Source organism: Hevea brasiliensis, chromosome 2 (genome assembly GCF_030052815.1).
Source record: "Hevea brasiliensis isolate MT/VB/25A 57/8 chromosome 2, ASM3005281v1, whole genome shotgun sequence".
Taxonomy (NCBI): domain Eukaryota; kingdom Viridiplantae; phylum Streptophyta; class Magnoliopsida; order Malpighiales; family Euphorbiaceae; genus Hevea; species Hevea brasiliensis.
The window spans coordinates 124,729,519-124,744,699 of NC_079494.1; positions in this window are offsets into that span (position 1 = coordinate 124,729,519).

The following is a 15,181-nucleotide window of genomic DNA, read 5'->3' on the forward strand; positions in this document are numbered from 1 at the left end:
AATTAGTTTCACCGCAACACCACGTATCGGGCAATAAATACGATGTTAAAAGGAACGGCAATGGCAGATTGACAGGTGGGGGACATTTCAATTATTTTTATATTAATTTAACCTAATAAAAAATTAATTTTGCTGATTAATTTTATTAATATCTTTGAAAATGTTCCAAATTTAAGAATAATATTTTTTTTTAAATTTAATATTTAAAATTAATTTTATCATTAATTACTAAAAATAAATTAAATATTAAAATCAAAAAATCTATTTTTTTATAGCATAAAAATTTTTCTCTATATTTTATTCCTATATAAAAAAAAGTTTTAGTTATATTTGTTATAATAATTATAAATTATTATTTTAAATTATTAATTAATTTAAAAATATTGCTACACATTTAAACTCTTAAATTTAGTTTTTTTTTTAATGATATCTAATTTTTTTTAACTCGCGGGCTCTAAATCATATCTCTAAAAATTAGTATTCTAACCAAAAATTACAAAAAATATATAATTGATTAAAAAATCAATGATAAATCATCATTTAATAAAATATAGTTTTTAAATTTTATTATACAACTATTTAAATTTATCTCTTCATATTTAATCTTGAATGTATTTTATGGTTACTCAGTTTAAAATAAAGTAAAATTACTTTGTTATGAAAAATAAGCCGATTTAATAAAATTTTATAATTTATCTTATTAAATTTTTATTAAATAGCATTTTTTTTTGTAAAATAGTCAATTATAGAAAATTTATTAACTTAACAAAAAAAAATTCATGTAAAAAAATATAAATAATATATATTAATAATGTTAAAAAATATTGTAATAATGTTAAAAAATATTGTAAATAAAATTAAATGAAGTATATTTATTTAGCATTTCACATTTCAAATTTATTAATTTCATGAAAATTTAAGATATTAAAGAAATTTATTTTTTTTTAAGTTAAAAATTTTTTATAAAAATTTAATGAGATGAATTATAAAATTTTAATAAATCACCTTATTTTTCATAATAAAATAATTTTTCTTTATTTTAGATTAAGGAACAACAGAATCTTCATTTATTCTTGATAATGAGAGATGAAACAATAGTTCCGCCTCCACTTTTAATATATTATATATGCTGCTATGCTTATCTATTTCCTTCAAACAATCACCCACTTCATTGTCTTCACTCAAATATAATCCAAATGGGGAATGTGTTGGTGTTATTTATCAAATTAGAATAGAGAAAATATGGTTCAGTTAGGTTCAGATTGGTTGGCAGAAATATAGTTTGGTTGGGTTCAGATCGTTGAATTATTTATTTGTATTTGTATGTGGTTTAGCAAAATATAAATTGTTAGGTTCATTGACAGATTTAAATAATGATATTAAATAATAAATTTAGTAACTGGCAAAATCTAAATGCATTGGATCATATACTTGGACGAGCCTGTAATGAGCCAGGTTGTCCATAAGTCCACTAATGAAGAGATCACAATTCTCAGTCCTATATATATATATATATATTCTAATAACCTCATTTAATATCAGATAGAATTTGAATGTGTGGATATTGGGAGTTGTGAATCTACTCTTTCGCTTCCTTTTTCTCTGTTTTAAATTATTCATAGAAAACCATGGATACTAGCGTATTTTCAGGTACACATATTCTCTAATCATATAATCTATAACGATTTAATTGTTTAACAATTGGTACAAGAGCCTGGTTAGAGATTACATTTTTTTTTATTAATGATTACATTTTTTTATTAATTTCATTGTTGTATGTTTGAATATTAGTCTTGACAAACAGATATTGATTTTGATTTCATGGTTTGATAAACAGTTGTTTTTTATGTTAAAAAAAAGTGATGTGTGTTTGTGTGCTTTTTCATGAACGAATTTCATGGATATATATTATTGTTTTCTTTTTTTTTTTATTGAATTTCAAAATCCATATGGTTATATGTTAGTTTTCGAAACAGTACATAATACATTTGTATGTTGATTATGATTGAAAGTGATTGAATTTCGTACGCCATATGAAACTTGCATACTGTCACATGTGATTAATCTAACAAAAGCCAAGAGCATGTGTTTGTTAATAGTTGTTGGTTTTGTTGGACTAATTATATTCACGCATATTGAGAACATATTCATGAGCAGTAATATTGTTACTGTATTCATAATATGGTGTCCATGAAAATTCTGATTATGGTAAACACTTTTGCGATTATGAGCTCACCTATCGTGGGACTCGTCATAAAATTGTTCTTTTAATTTAGTTAAAAAAAAAAATTATTCCATGGATTTTAAGAGTTATTCGGATTATATTAATAGTGGATATGCCCATCGGTATAACACTATTAATATAATATATTATTGTTAGCTGTAATATTTTTTGTTGATTTCTTTAATATTTTTTAATACCCTATTAGTATAAAAATGTTAAAGATGTTGGTTTATAATTTTTTTTTATGAGTTTAATGAGTTTTCTTGATTTTGTTGTAGTCTGGGACCCTTAGGTGAGATTATAATAAATAATAGTTTTGTATATAATTACTTTCTTAGCTGGATCTGAAAGGAAACTTTAGTTTTGTGATTATGTTATTTACATAATTCACGTTTCCTCTGTTGTTTTATTTTTAGCTACTATTTCTATGCAATTATCTGCTGTAAAAACTCTGAATGGCTCTAATTTTGATGATTAAAAAGAGTCTCTGAGCATGTACCTAGCAATAGCCCAACTGGATTTAGCCTTAAGGGTTGATGCACCTGCTGAACTTACTAATGAATCCACTGCTGCTGAAAAGACTTATCATGAGAAGTGGCAAAATTTTAATAGGATTTGCTTAATGGTGATGAAGTATACCATAGATAAGTCCATAAGACAGGGTATTCCTGATAAGAAGGCTGCTAAGAAATTTCTACAGGCTGTTGCTGAAAGTTTAAAAAGTTTGACAAGGCTCAAAAGAGTCATTATCTTTCTTTGCTGGAGTACACCCAGTATGATAGTATCAATGTTGTATGGAACACATTATGACACTTATAAGTTATTTCAGTAAGCTCAAGTGTTTTGATCTTGATTTGAGAGAGAGTTTTCTGGTCTGGTGCATTTTTGAATCTTTTTTACCTCAATTCAAGATTCTTAAGACTCCTTACAACTCCCAACAAGGGGAGTGGACAGTTGATCAGTTGATAGCCATTGCATGCCAAAAAGAGAAATCTATGAGGAAAGGGAATACTCCTTCCTTTAATTATGCTTTCAAGGGTCTAGCAGTAAGACTAATGAGAAATTTTAAAAGGATAAGGAGCCTAAAGCTAAATTTGAGAACAAGAAAGCATGATCACAATTTAACAGTTAAGAAGAAACCTTTCAAGGGCAAGTGCAACTATTGCAACAAGCTTGGCCATAAGTTGGAGGACTATTTTAAGATTAAGAAGAAGTATGAGAAGGAAGGCAATAGTCTAGAATTTGCCCCTTTAGCTCTAGTATATTTTGTGATGTTCCTTCAAATTCTTGGTGCTTGGATTCTGGTGCTACCATTCATGTTTCGAATTCCTTGCAAGGGTTCAAAAACGTGAGGAAGCCAAGTGAGAAGGAGAAGACTATTTTAGGGGTAAATAGAGTTGCAGTAGTAGAACTCATAGGGACTGTTTCTTTGAATTTATCTTTAGGATATGTGTTGGAATTAAATGATACTTTATGTTCCTTCTTCAAGGAGAAATTTAATTTCTAATTCTGTTTTAGACAAGTGTGGTTATGTGTTTTTTCAAGGCAATTGAAAAATTGTTATTTATTATAAATATGATATTGTTGGTTTTGCTGTTTTATGCAATGGTTTATATATGTTGGATTTAAATTCTGTTCCTTTTCAATCTGTTGATCTTCCAATCAATGTTGTTGTTGGGCACAAACGTTAAAGAGTTAATAAGAACTCTTCAATGTTATGACATAGACGTTTGGGTCACATTTCTAGGGAAATATTAGAAAGGATGGTTAAACAAGGTGTTTTATATAGTATGGATTTCTTTGATTTTAATACATGTGTTGATTGCATTAAGGGAAAATTTTCGTCTAGAGCTAGAAACAAATGGGCAATTAGGAGTGAAGGTGTGTTAAATTTGTTTCATACAGATATCTTTGGACCCATTTCTCTTGTTTCTATGAGAGGTTTTAAATACTATATCACTTTTATTGATGAATATTCTAGATATGGTTGGATTGATCTTCTTTATGACAAGTCTAGTTCCTTGGATGCCTTTAAAGCATTTAAGGCTGCAGTTGAACTAAAAATTAGGAAGAAGATTAAATGTGTAAGGTCTAATAGGGGTAGTGAGTATTGTGGCCGGCATATTGAGACTGGTAGAAATCCTGATCCTTTTGCTTTGTAATTACAAGAATGTGGGATGAAGGCAAAGTACACCATGCATGGGACCCCACAATAAAACGAGATTGCAAAAAGGTGAAATCGTACTTTGATGGACATGGTGAGATGTATGCTTAGTCATTCTTCTTTACTAAAGTTTTTGTGGGGTGATGCCTTAAAAACTATTATGTACATCCTTAATCAGGTTCCTGGTAAATTAGTGTCTAAGACTCCCTATGAGTTAATGTTTAATAAGAAGCCCAGTTTGAAACATTTTCATGTATAGGGTTGTAACACATTGATGAGGCCATATAACCCTCAGATTAGAAAGTTAGATGCTAAATCTGTTAGTGATTTCTTTATTGGCTATTGTACAGGTTCTAGAGGTAGTAGATTTTACTGTCTAACTCATTCTGCTAAAGTGATTAAATCAGATTGTGCTGTTTATTTTGAGGATGAGATGGATAGTAAGAGTCAAGTACCTCACGTTGTTAATCTTAGAGATGAGACTATTGTCTTTCCTGTACCTTTGCTGCCTTCCTCAGTAGATTTTAATCCTCCTGAGAGTAATGATGAAGTTCAGAATCCTGTTGATGTCAATTTAGAACCACTAGTTATAGATGCTGAGGGGTCTAATACAGTTGATGAAGTTATACCTTTGAGAAGATCTCAGAGGATTTATAAACCTGCAATATCAAATGATTGTATAGTCTATTTACAGGAACACGAGTTTAATGGTGCTGATATTTTTGATCCTATTTCTTATTAGGGGGCTATATGTCACGACCCAGGGATGGGGTTGGGACGTGCTTGTTCAAACAGCTACGCACTGGGGTGAATTCGTGTCCCACATCGGAAACGGGAAGGAAAGGTTTGGGCCATATATGTGGGAGCCTTCCTCACCTGGTCAGCGCACTTTTGGGAATGAAACCTCCTAAGAGACAAATCCATGAGGCCCACGGGCCAAAGCAGACAATACTGACTGGAGATGGATTGGGCTGTTACATTGTGGTATCAGAGCTGGACTTCCTCTAGTACGGTGTGTGGTGCGAGGATGCACCAAGCGGAAGTTGGTGGGCTTGTCATGACCTAGGGATGGGGTTGGGACGTGCTTGTTCAACCAGCTACGCACTGGGGTGGATTCGTGTCCCACATCAGAAATGGGAAGGAAAGATTTGGGCCATATATGTGGGAGCCTTCCTCACCTGGTCAGTGCGCTTTTGGGAATGAATCCTCCCAAGGGACAAATTCGTGAGGCCCACGGGCCAAAGCGGACAATACTGACTGGAGATGGATTGGGCTGTTACACTATATGTGGTCCTAATTTTTTAGAATGGATGAGAGCCATGTAGGATGAACTATCTTCTATGTATCACAATCAAGTTTGGGATCTTATTGAATTATTAGATGGTTGTAAAGTTGTGGGTTGTAAATGGGTCTTTAAGACCAAATGTGGCATCAAAGGTGAAATAAAAAGGTATAAGGCCAAACTAGTAGCAAAATGTTATAATCAGAGGGAAGGTATAGATTATACAGAAACTTTTTCCCTAGTGTCCACTAAAGATGCCTTTCGTGTAGTTATGGCTTTAGTTGCTCATTATAACTTAGAACTCCACTAGATGGATGTTAAAACAACTTTCTTAAATGGAGACTTGTATGAATTTGTGTATATAGTTCAACTTGATGGTTTCATGGAAGCCGGTAAAGAATACTTAGTGTGCAAGTTAAAAAGATCCATGTATAGGTTGAAACAGCTTCTAGACACTGGTATCTGAAGTTTGATCAAGTTCTGACTTCTCTTGGTTTTGAGGAGAATGCTTTAGATCAATGTATCTTTTAGAAGGTGAGTGAAAGCCATTTCATTATTCTAGTGTTGTATGTTGATGACATTCTTCTTGCTAGTAATAGCATCAATGTGACACCCCTCACTCGACTACAGTGTAGCCGAGCAAAGCATGTTACACTCAGTGCTGGAGCACCCTATTTTATCTTACATTATTTCTTTAAAAATTTTGTTCACGTTATATTTTTAATATCAATTATTTTTCTATGGAGAAACCAGCGGAGTTTCCCCTGTTTCTATTACCATTTGGCATATTTCACTATTCACTGCTTGAAATTTTAAAATATTTTCATAATAAAATCTCATCAGTTATTTTCATAATCATCTCATCACACATTCAATTCTTGCAACTTATTTGCATACATGTCCATTCATACTCAATTTATGTATCAAAATTCTCAAACTTTATAATTTACAGGATTTACAAGCTAATTTCATAAATTCACAATTTACATGATACACAATTAATTACAATATCATAATTTACGTTATAATTAATAACTAATTGTAAATACATAAAGCAACTTTTGTGAGTCCTATCTATATGCATTGTTGATGAGGTGACAACTTGAACACTTTTGACACTTCTGCAGATCCGGACTCCAAAAATCTCAGTCTAATGTCCACTGGACTTTATCTTCAGTACCTGTGCGAGGAAACAAATCCATCGTGCTAAGCATTGCTGCTTAGTGGTGCAATAATATAACAAAAAAATAATATATACAAATAAAAAAAGAAATGAATTATACTTTGAATACTCTGAAATTTAATCTAATTTAATATAATACTTCTAGTATCAACTATATTTTGTTCTAATATATTCCTCTTAAGAAGCAATTTATTCCTAAATTCACAATAGTAATATACTTATATCTCTTTTGCAAATCTTTTTATCATTTCATTCAATACTTTCTAGGTTATCGCAGATTATTTCATAATAATTAAAATTTAATATCATTTCAATTCATTTCAATTCTTTCTACTAAATAACTAATCCAATTCATTTCAAACATTCTTGCTATTTTATTTAATTGTTAATATTTTTAGTTGCTATTATTCTTAACTCATTTCAATAAATTTCACTGCCCAAGTAACCTATGACAAGCTGACTAAACTGGATAACGGGTTGTTAGCACTGGACACTGTGGTGCCTCGGGCCATCATACCATAGGACGTGAAACGTTAATCACGTATGCAGTCAGTATGGCTAAAAAGCCATGATAACATATAATCGGGTATAAAAGCCATGAGTGCGGGTATAAAAGCCATGACTGCGGGTATAAAGCCATGAGTGCGAGCATAAAACAATGAATACAAGTATAAAGCCATGAATACAATCATAAAACCTTATGCAGTACTGCTAATACAATACCCTATTGGCATGCCAATCTATCTAATCTGACACACATGTCTAGGTAATATATGGGTACATAGTACCATTAAATGTTAATATATTATACTTTATGACTTCATTATTTCATGACAAATTCCAATTATAATTTATACATTCATTTGATCATTCCTATGATTGCAATTCACATTAATTATCCTTCTATACCGTTGTGCTCAAAGTATTAGTCCTTTTCTCAATAATGAGAACTAATTTCCAATTCATACATTAATATGATTCATTTATTCATTCATTATGATCACAGTTTATAACAATTATTTCATTATATATTCCATTATATATATTTGTTGTAACATTCTAAACTTTATTTCTTAGTGGAAGTACAATATCTAGACTCATTTTCATCTAATGCATATATTTATGAATATCATTTATATAATTTACAATTTATTAATTATATCATCTATTTCTCCTTTCTAATTCCTTATCTAATTTATTACATCATTTTACATATCCCTAGGTTCAACATTTTCATTTATATTGATTTCCAAATCACATTTCAAAATATATTAACAATGTCTCCTAAGTTCTATTTGTGATAAGAATACAAACCTTATTTACACATTTACATAATTTAAACATTCATTAAATCATTTAAGTGAGGTACCTTTCACTCCATTAATTTTGGTTGTTATTATTCACTTGGCCATTCCTACACAAAAGTTGACTTTTTAATTCATAATATATTTGTTAAGCCTAAGTTCACCAAGATACCACATTTTGCATTTTATTTTTATTGGCATTGATTTTGCAATACCATTTCAAAGCTTATTTTATGTTATTCAAAATTTTCAGATTTCATACCCTAAGTTTACTGTTCTAGTGGTCATTGTTACAGTGGAAAATTGATAAAATTTTTTACATCAAAGTTGTTCCTGTCACACCTTACCCCTCTGTAAGGCATAACATGATCCCGTAGAATATCTAATGAACTATCGAACTTCTCCTACCAGTAACTCATTAAGTATCCTACAAGGGATTTTAAAATAATTTTCTTACTTTAAACAAGTGGTGGGCATTTACAAATAAGTATTTAAAACATATAATTAAGTTGAAAGCTACTTGGAAATTTTAGCCCATTTTATTTTTCCGCAAATTTTATAAAAATTTTGACAAAGTTCTGTCTGTATTTTGAACAAGCAGTTCTTCAAATACCTGTAAAAAGCACTTCTAAAAATTTTTCTTAACAACTGCTTCAATTTCATACTCAATCTCAATCAATTTCTCAACGCATTTATCAACTTTCAAATTTCAAATCCACTATCCAATGATCATCAAAATACTAGCAATCCATTTTATTCAAATTAAATAAAATAATTCCATTCATATTTCATTAGAAACAAAACAATTTAGATACATCATTACAAAATTTACATTAAGAGAATTTCAAACTACAATATATATTACAACTTTATACAAATTTTATACAAACTAATCAAGACCCATTTTTACATGTCCATACATTTATGTGCAATATATATACATCAAAAGAAATATTTACAGTTAGGGTATAAATTATACTCGAAGACTTTAAGCTGATAGCTCCTTACACCTCAGCAGCTCAGTCTGCTGCTCCTCTAGTCTCTGTATCTGCGACAGCAATAGAAGCTATCGCTGAGTACTAGGACTCAGTGGTGCACAACATACTAAAATAATCTTTATGCAAAACTTAAATCACATTTATTCAAAAATTTGGCTGAACATGAGAATTAAGTACAAATCATGCATTGTGAGATTTTAAATGCAAACCAAGTTCATTTCAAAGTATCAAAACACATTTCATAAAACCCACAGTTAGATCATGCCATTCGAAACAAATAGAATCTCAATAGCCAGAGGCTAAAGAGAAATCACATCACAAGGCTAGCTAGCTCAAATATATGGATATCCATTCACATCCTCTTCTACTGGCACACCTCAACACTTCTCCAGAGAAGGAATCAAAATTCGAAACTAATTACCCCCACTAGTCGTGCTAGTGAGGTGTTCAAATATATGGTCATGACACTGTGGTTTCAAAACTTATCTTAACAATTTGCTAAACATTGTCATTTCAATATACATAATAACTTTCAACAATTTAAATCAAAACATCATAAGAATTCCATAATCCAATATTTCACATTATTCAAAACAGTATGCAAAAGATGATTACACAAAGTATACGTTGTGCACAAACCTCAAATGAATCGCCTCTTGGCCTCGACTCAGTTTCTCGGGTTCTTTCCCGGTATTCCTTTCAACTGAAACACACAATTTTACAGTGTTTCAGTACCATAATTTAACATAAATCTAAAAATAAATTTAACTTCACTTTTACCTAGCTCTAACGTGCTAAATTCGACGTTCTTCAAATTTTGTGTTTCGAGTTACTATTCACTGTACTATTCAAGTCAAATTATTGACTTTCTAAGGCTTAATAGGTATGGGAATTCTAAATTTACCCACATACCACATTTTGGTCACCAAACTTGTTGGTTTTGGTCATTTTCTCAAAACTTAGGTCTTTTAGGCAAAATTGCCAAATTTTCAGTTTTAGTGTCCTTAATTGTACTGTTTCATTGGTCAGTTTACTGTTAGAATTTGGCAAAACTTTCTTTATAGAAAATGTTCCTTATTGTCTTAAGTTTATTCTCCTTTTTGAATTACCCCAATTGGAGTTTTGTAGCTCAAGTTATAAGCAAATTACTATTACTGTTTATGCTGCAGAATTTGGTTCTGCAGATTTGTTGATCCAACTTCATTCAGTAATTTGATCAAGTTAAGTCCATAATTTGGTCTAATTTTCTTCATATGAAACGTTCTAATATGTCTTAGATTTCCATCGGTTCAAGAATCGCCTAAATTGGAGTTTCCTAGAGAGAGTTATAGCCATTGAAACTTTACTGTTCATATGGCAATCTGCAGTTCTACAGATTCAGGTCACCAACTTTGCTCAGTAATTTGATTAGGTTAATGGCATAATTTGGGTTGGTGTTCTTCATGAAAGTTTTAGGTCTATATTTCATCTAACCACTGGTAAAATTTCAGGTCATTTTGACCTGCATAGCTCGAGTTATGACAAAATAAACAAACACTATTCATTTGGTCAGTTTGTGCAGTGGCAGCCTGCGATTTCTCAACTTCGGTCACTTTGTTCACTAGGTTTTAGTCACTTTTTGGGCAGCCTTCCTAAATGAAAATTGTGTCATTTAGTGCCTATTTTCATCCCCAATTGATCTCATATCCATTGGACTTGTAAAATTTCATTTTTGGTCCCTCAAAGGAGGTTTTGTCTTGCTGCAGCAACATGACCTTATCCAATCCGAATTGGCTTTTAATTCCAACACTTCTAACACACTTAATTAGGTCACAAATGACCATTTCTCACTTCACATTAGGTCAAAGACACCATTTAAAAGTTTCTCACATTTTTGGTCTCTAAATCCTAATGTTCAAAACCCTAACTCACTAATTTTGTTGCATTTAACCAATTCAAATCATACTAACATCACTCCATCACTCAATTAAGCTTCCATACATATTGAATTCAATCAAATTCATGCATACACACATTAAACCCTAGCTGGCCTAAATTCAGCTTTGGTCCCTCACAATTATTTTTGTTTCATTTTAAGTTACTTTCTAAGTTAATTAAACTAAGAACATAGAAATTTAACAAAAGAATTCAAATTTACATACTAACCTTTGTTTGATTTTCTAATCACTAATTTTCTTCCCTTTTTTCTTCTTTCTTGCTTCTTCAATCTCCTCTTCTAGTAGCCCAAACAAAGCTTAATCATAATTTAGTGGAATTTTTGGGGAATTTATGGGGTTGATTCAAGCTTTGAAAGCTTGAATTTCATGGCTATGGAGGAAACTAAGGAGAAAAAAGAGAGAGAGGAGAGATGCACGTTTTTTGTTTGAAGAAGAAGAATGATTTTCTTTTCTTTTCTTTTATTTTGTCTTTTATCTCTTTAGGAAGACCAAAAATCAATTTAATTAAATTTATTAATTACATATTTATTGCATCATGCATGAGGTCATGCATGATATCATCACATTTTTCACTTTTCCATTTTCTTTTTTTTTCTATTTATTTTTCTATTAGTTCTTTAATTTAATTCTCGATTCTGAAATTTTCTTTTCTCCGATTTTATTTGACAGTTAGGTCAGGAGTCAGCTCTCGGGGTCAATTGACCAAATTGCCCTTCGCCGGTTCAACCCAGTTTACAAATAATTTTATATTTCTTCCGGCTTTCTGACCTAATTATTTGACTGGCATAACAGTTCTTTTTCGTGATTTTCTCTTTTTCACTGTGTTTATAAGGGTCCTAAGGACCGCAGCGTCACTTTTTACGGTTCGAAATTTGAGTTTAAAACGGCTTCGCAGTCGTTCCCGAAAAGGTCACCCATCGCTGTGACTCTTGGCTCGTTTAACTTCTTATGTTTTATTTTTCTTGTTTATACTTAACTAATTGGACATTACTAATTATTTGTGTTTATAGCTTCTCTAATTGTCTTAAGTGTGGTTCTAATCCCCTTAACTGTCCGGACCGACACCGGTCACCGGAACAATAAAGTATACTAGGCTATGCAAATAGGGGTGTTACAGTTCCTTTATGTGTATGCTTTAATTTCCTTTTTGAATCACTCCATTTGAAGTTTTGTAGCTCATGTTATGGTCAATTTACTATAACTGGCCGGATTAGTCCTTACCCAGATTTTTTGGGCAAATTTAGTTCTGCCAGATTTGGTATCCTAACTTGAACAAGCAATTTGAATTAGTTAGATTCAAAATTTGAGTTTGTGTTCTTCAAGAAAGTTGTTCTAAATTGTCTAACCTTTCCATTGATATAAAATTCAGGTCATTTGGATATTTTTACACTGAGTTATAGCCAAATGAAACTGTTCATTTGTTTAATTTCCAAGGCAGTATGTATATTACCCGGATTAGGTAAATTTTTAAGCCATTCTATTGTGGTTTCTGGGCATAGTTTCTTCATCAAAGTTGTGCCATTATGTGCCTAGTTTCATGTCCAATTACCCTTGCACCAATTGAACTTACACCTCTCAAGTTACAGCTGCCCAAACTTGTTGGATTCACATTCAGCCCTGCAGGTCCTATGATACAGCATACCCAACCTCAAATCCAAAGTCACAATTCACTTCAATTCCTCATCAAACACAGCCAAATAGTCACTAATTGACCATTAGGACTTCCATTCACCAACGCATGAGCAAAACCCTAAGTTTGCTCTAAACCCTAACTTCAAAATTTCAATTTACTCAAACATCATGCTATCAAATGTTCTAATCATCAATTTCATGTTCAATTGCATCAATTCACAACTATAATTTACTTGAATCATTGAAACTCTAAAGTAACCTAAGCTACCAAAATTGAGGGCTTTTCATACCTACATAATTTGTTTTCTTTCTTCCAAAACTAACACTCGATTCATAATTTACACAAGGTAAACTCATGGATTTATCGAAGAAGTAGCACTAACCTTGACTTAGCCAATTCCCAATGCTTGAAAACTCCACTTTTTCTCTTCCTTTTTGCTGTCCAAGTCTTGCTCTAGTGGTAGATGTAACACCCCTATTTGCATAGCCTAGTATATTTCACTGTTCCGGTGACCGGTGTCGGTCCGGACAATTAAGGAGATTAGAACCACACTTAAGACAACTAGAGAAGCCATAAATACAAATAATTAGTAATGTTCAATTAGTTAAGTATAAATAAGAAAAACAAAACATAAGAAGTTAAATGAGCTGAGAGTCACAGCGATGGGTGACCGTCTCGGGAACGACTGCGAAGCCATTTTAAACTCAAATTTCTAACCGTAAAATGTGACGCTGCAGTCCTTAGGACCATTACGAACACAGTGGAAAAGAGAAAATCATTAAAAAGAACTGTTAAGCCTGTTAAATAATTAGGTCCGGGAGCCAGAAGAAATATGGAATTAATTGCAAACCGGGATGAATCGGCGAGGGGCAATTTGGTCAATTGACCCCGAGAGCTGACTCCTGACCTAACTGTCAAATAAAATCAGAGAAAAGAAAATTTCGGAATTGAGAATTAAATTAAAGAACTAATAGAAAAAAAAAGAAGAGAATAGAAAAGTTAAAAGGTGATGACATCATGCATGACCTCATACATGATGCCATAAAGAATATAATTAATAAATTTACTTAAATTGATTTTTGGTCTTTTTAAGACATAAAAGAAAAGAAAAGAAAAGAAAAGAAAAAAAGAAATAAAGTCATCTTCATCTTCTCCCAAAAACGTGAACCATCTCACTCTCCCTCTCCCATACCAAAACCTCCATTAAAGCTCAATTTTGAGCTTGCATATTATAAGATTTCACCATAGAAAAGTAAGCCACCATAGTTAAAGCTTGTCTAGGCAACTTGAAAAGAAGTTTGAGCAAGGAAATAAAAGAGGAAAAGGAAGGAATTGAGGAAGAGGAAACTCCAAGTTGAGGTAAGCATTAGATTGAAATTTAATGTTTAAATGTATATGATTTGGGTTACTTTAGCTTAGAATTTTAAGTTAAAATGAAAAGAGAATTATTGTTGAGGAACCATATGGGAAATTCGTCCAGCCTATATAGGGGTGAGAATTGCATGAGTTTGATTGAGCTAAACATGTTAAGATGCTTGAATGAGTTGAAAGATTGTGTTTATATGCTTTGAATTAGTTAATTACAATGGATTAGAGTGGTTAGGGTTTGAGACTTAGGGTTTTGAGGCAAAAATTTGGAGAAATTTGTAAATGGTGTCTTTGACCTAATGTGAAGTGAAAAATGGTCATTTGTGACCAAATGAGGTGTGTTAGAAGTGTTGGAATTAAAAGCTAATTCGGATTGGAAAAGGTCATGTGCTGGCAGCATGACCAAAATCTTCTTTGAGGGACCAAAAATGAAATTTTACAAGTCCAATGGATATGAGACCAATTAGGGATGAAAATAGGCACTAAATGACACAATTTTCATTTAGGAAACATGCCCAAAAAGTGACTAAAACCTAGTGAACAAATTGATCAAATTTGAGAAATCATAGTCTGCTTCTGCACAACCTGACCAAATGAACAGTGTTTGTTCATTTGGTCATAACTCGAGCTAGGCAGGTCAAAATGACTTGAAATTTTACCAGTGGTTAGATGAGATATATAAATAAAACTTTCATGAAGAACACAAACCCAAATTATGCCATTAACCAAATCAAATTACTGAGCAAAGTTGGGTTACTGAATCTGCAGACTGCAGATTTGCCATTTGAACAGTAAAGTTTCATTGGCTATAACTCTCTCTAGAAAACTCCGATTTAGGTGATTCTTGAACCGATGGAAACCTAAGGCATAGTAGAACATTTCATATGAATAAAGTTAGACCAAATTATGGACCTGACTTGATCAAATTGCTGAACAAAGTTGGAATTAATAATCTGCCAGAACAAAATTCTGCAGCATGAACAGTAAACGTAATTTGCTTATAACTTGAGCTACAAAACTCCAATTGGGGTGATTCAAAAAGAGAATAAAATTAAGACAATAGGGAACATTTTCTATGAAGAAAGTTT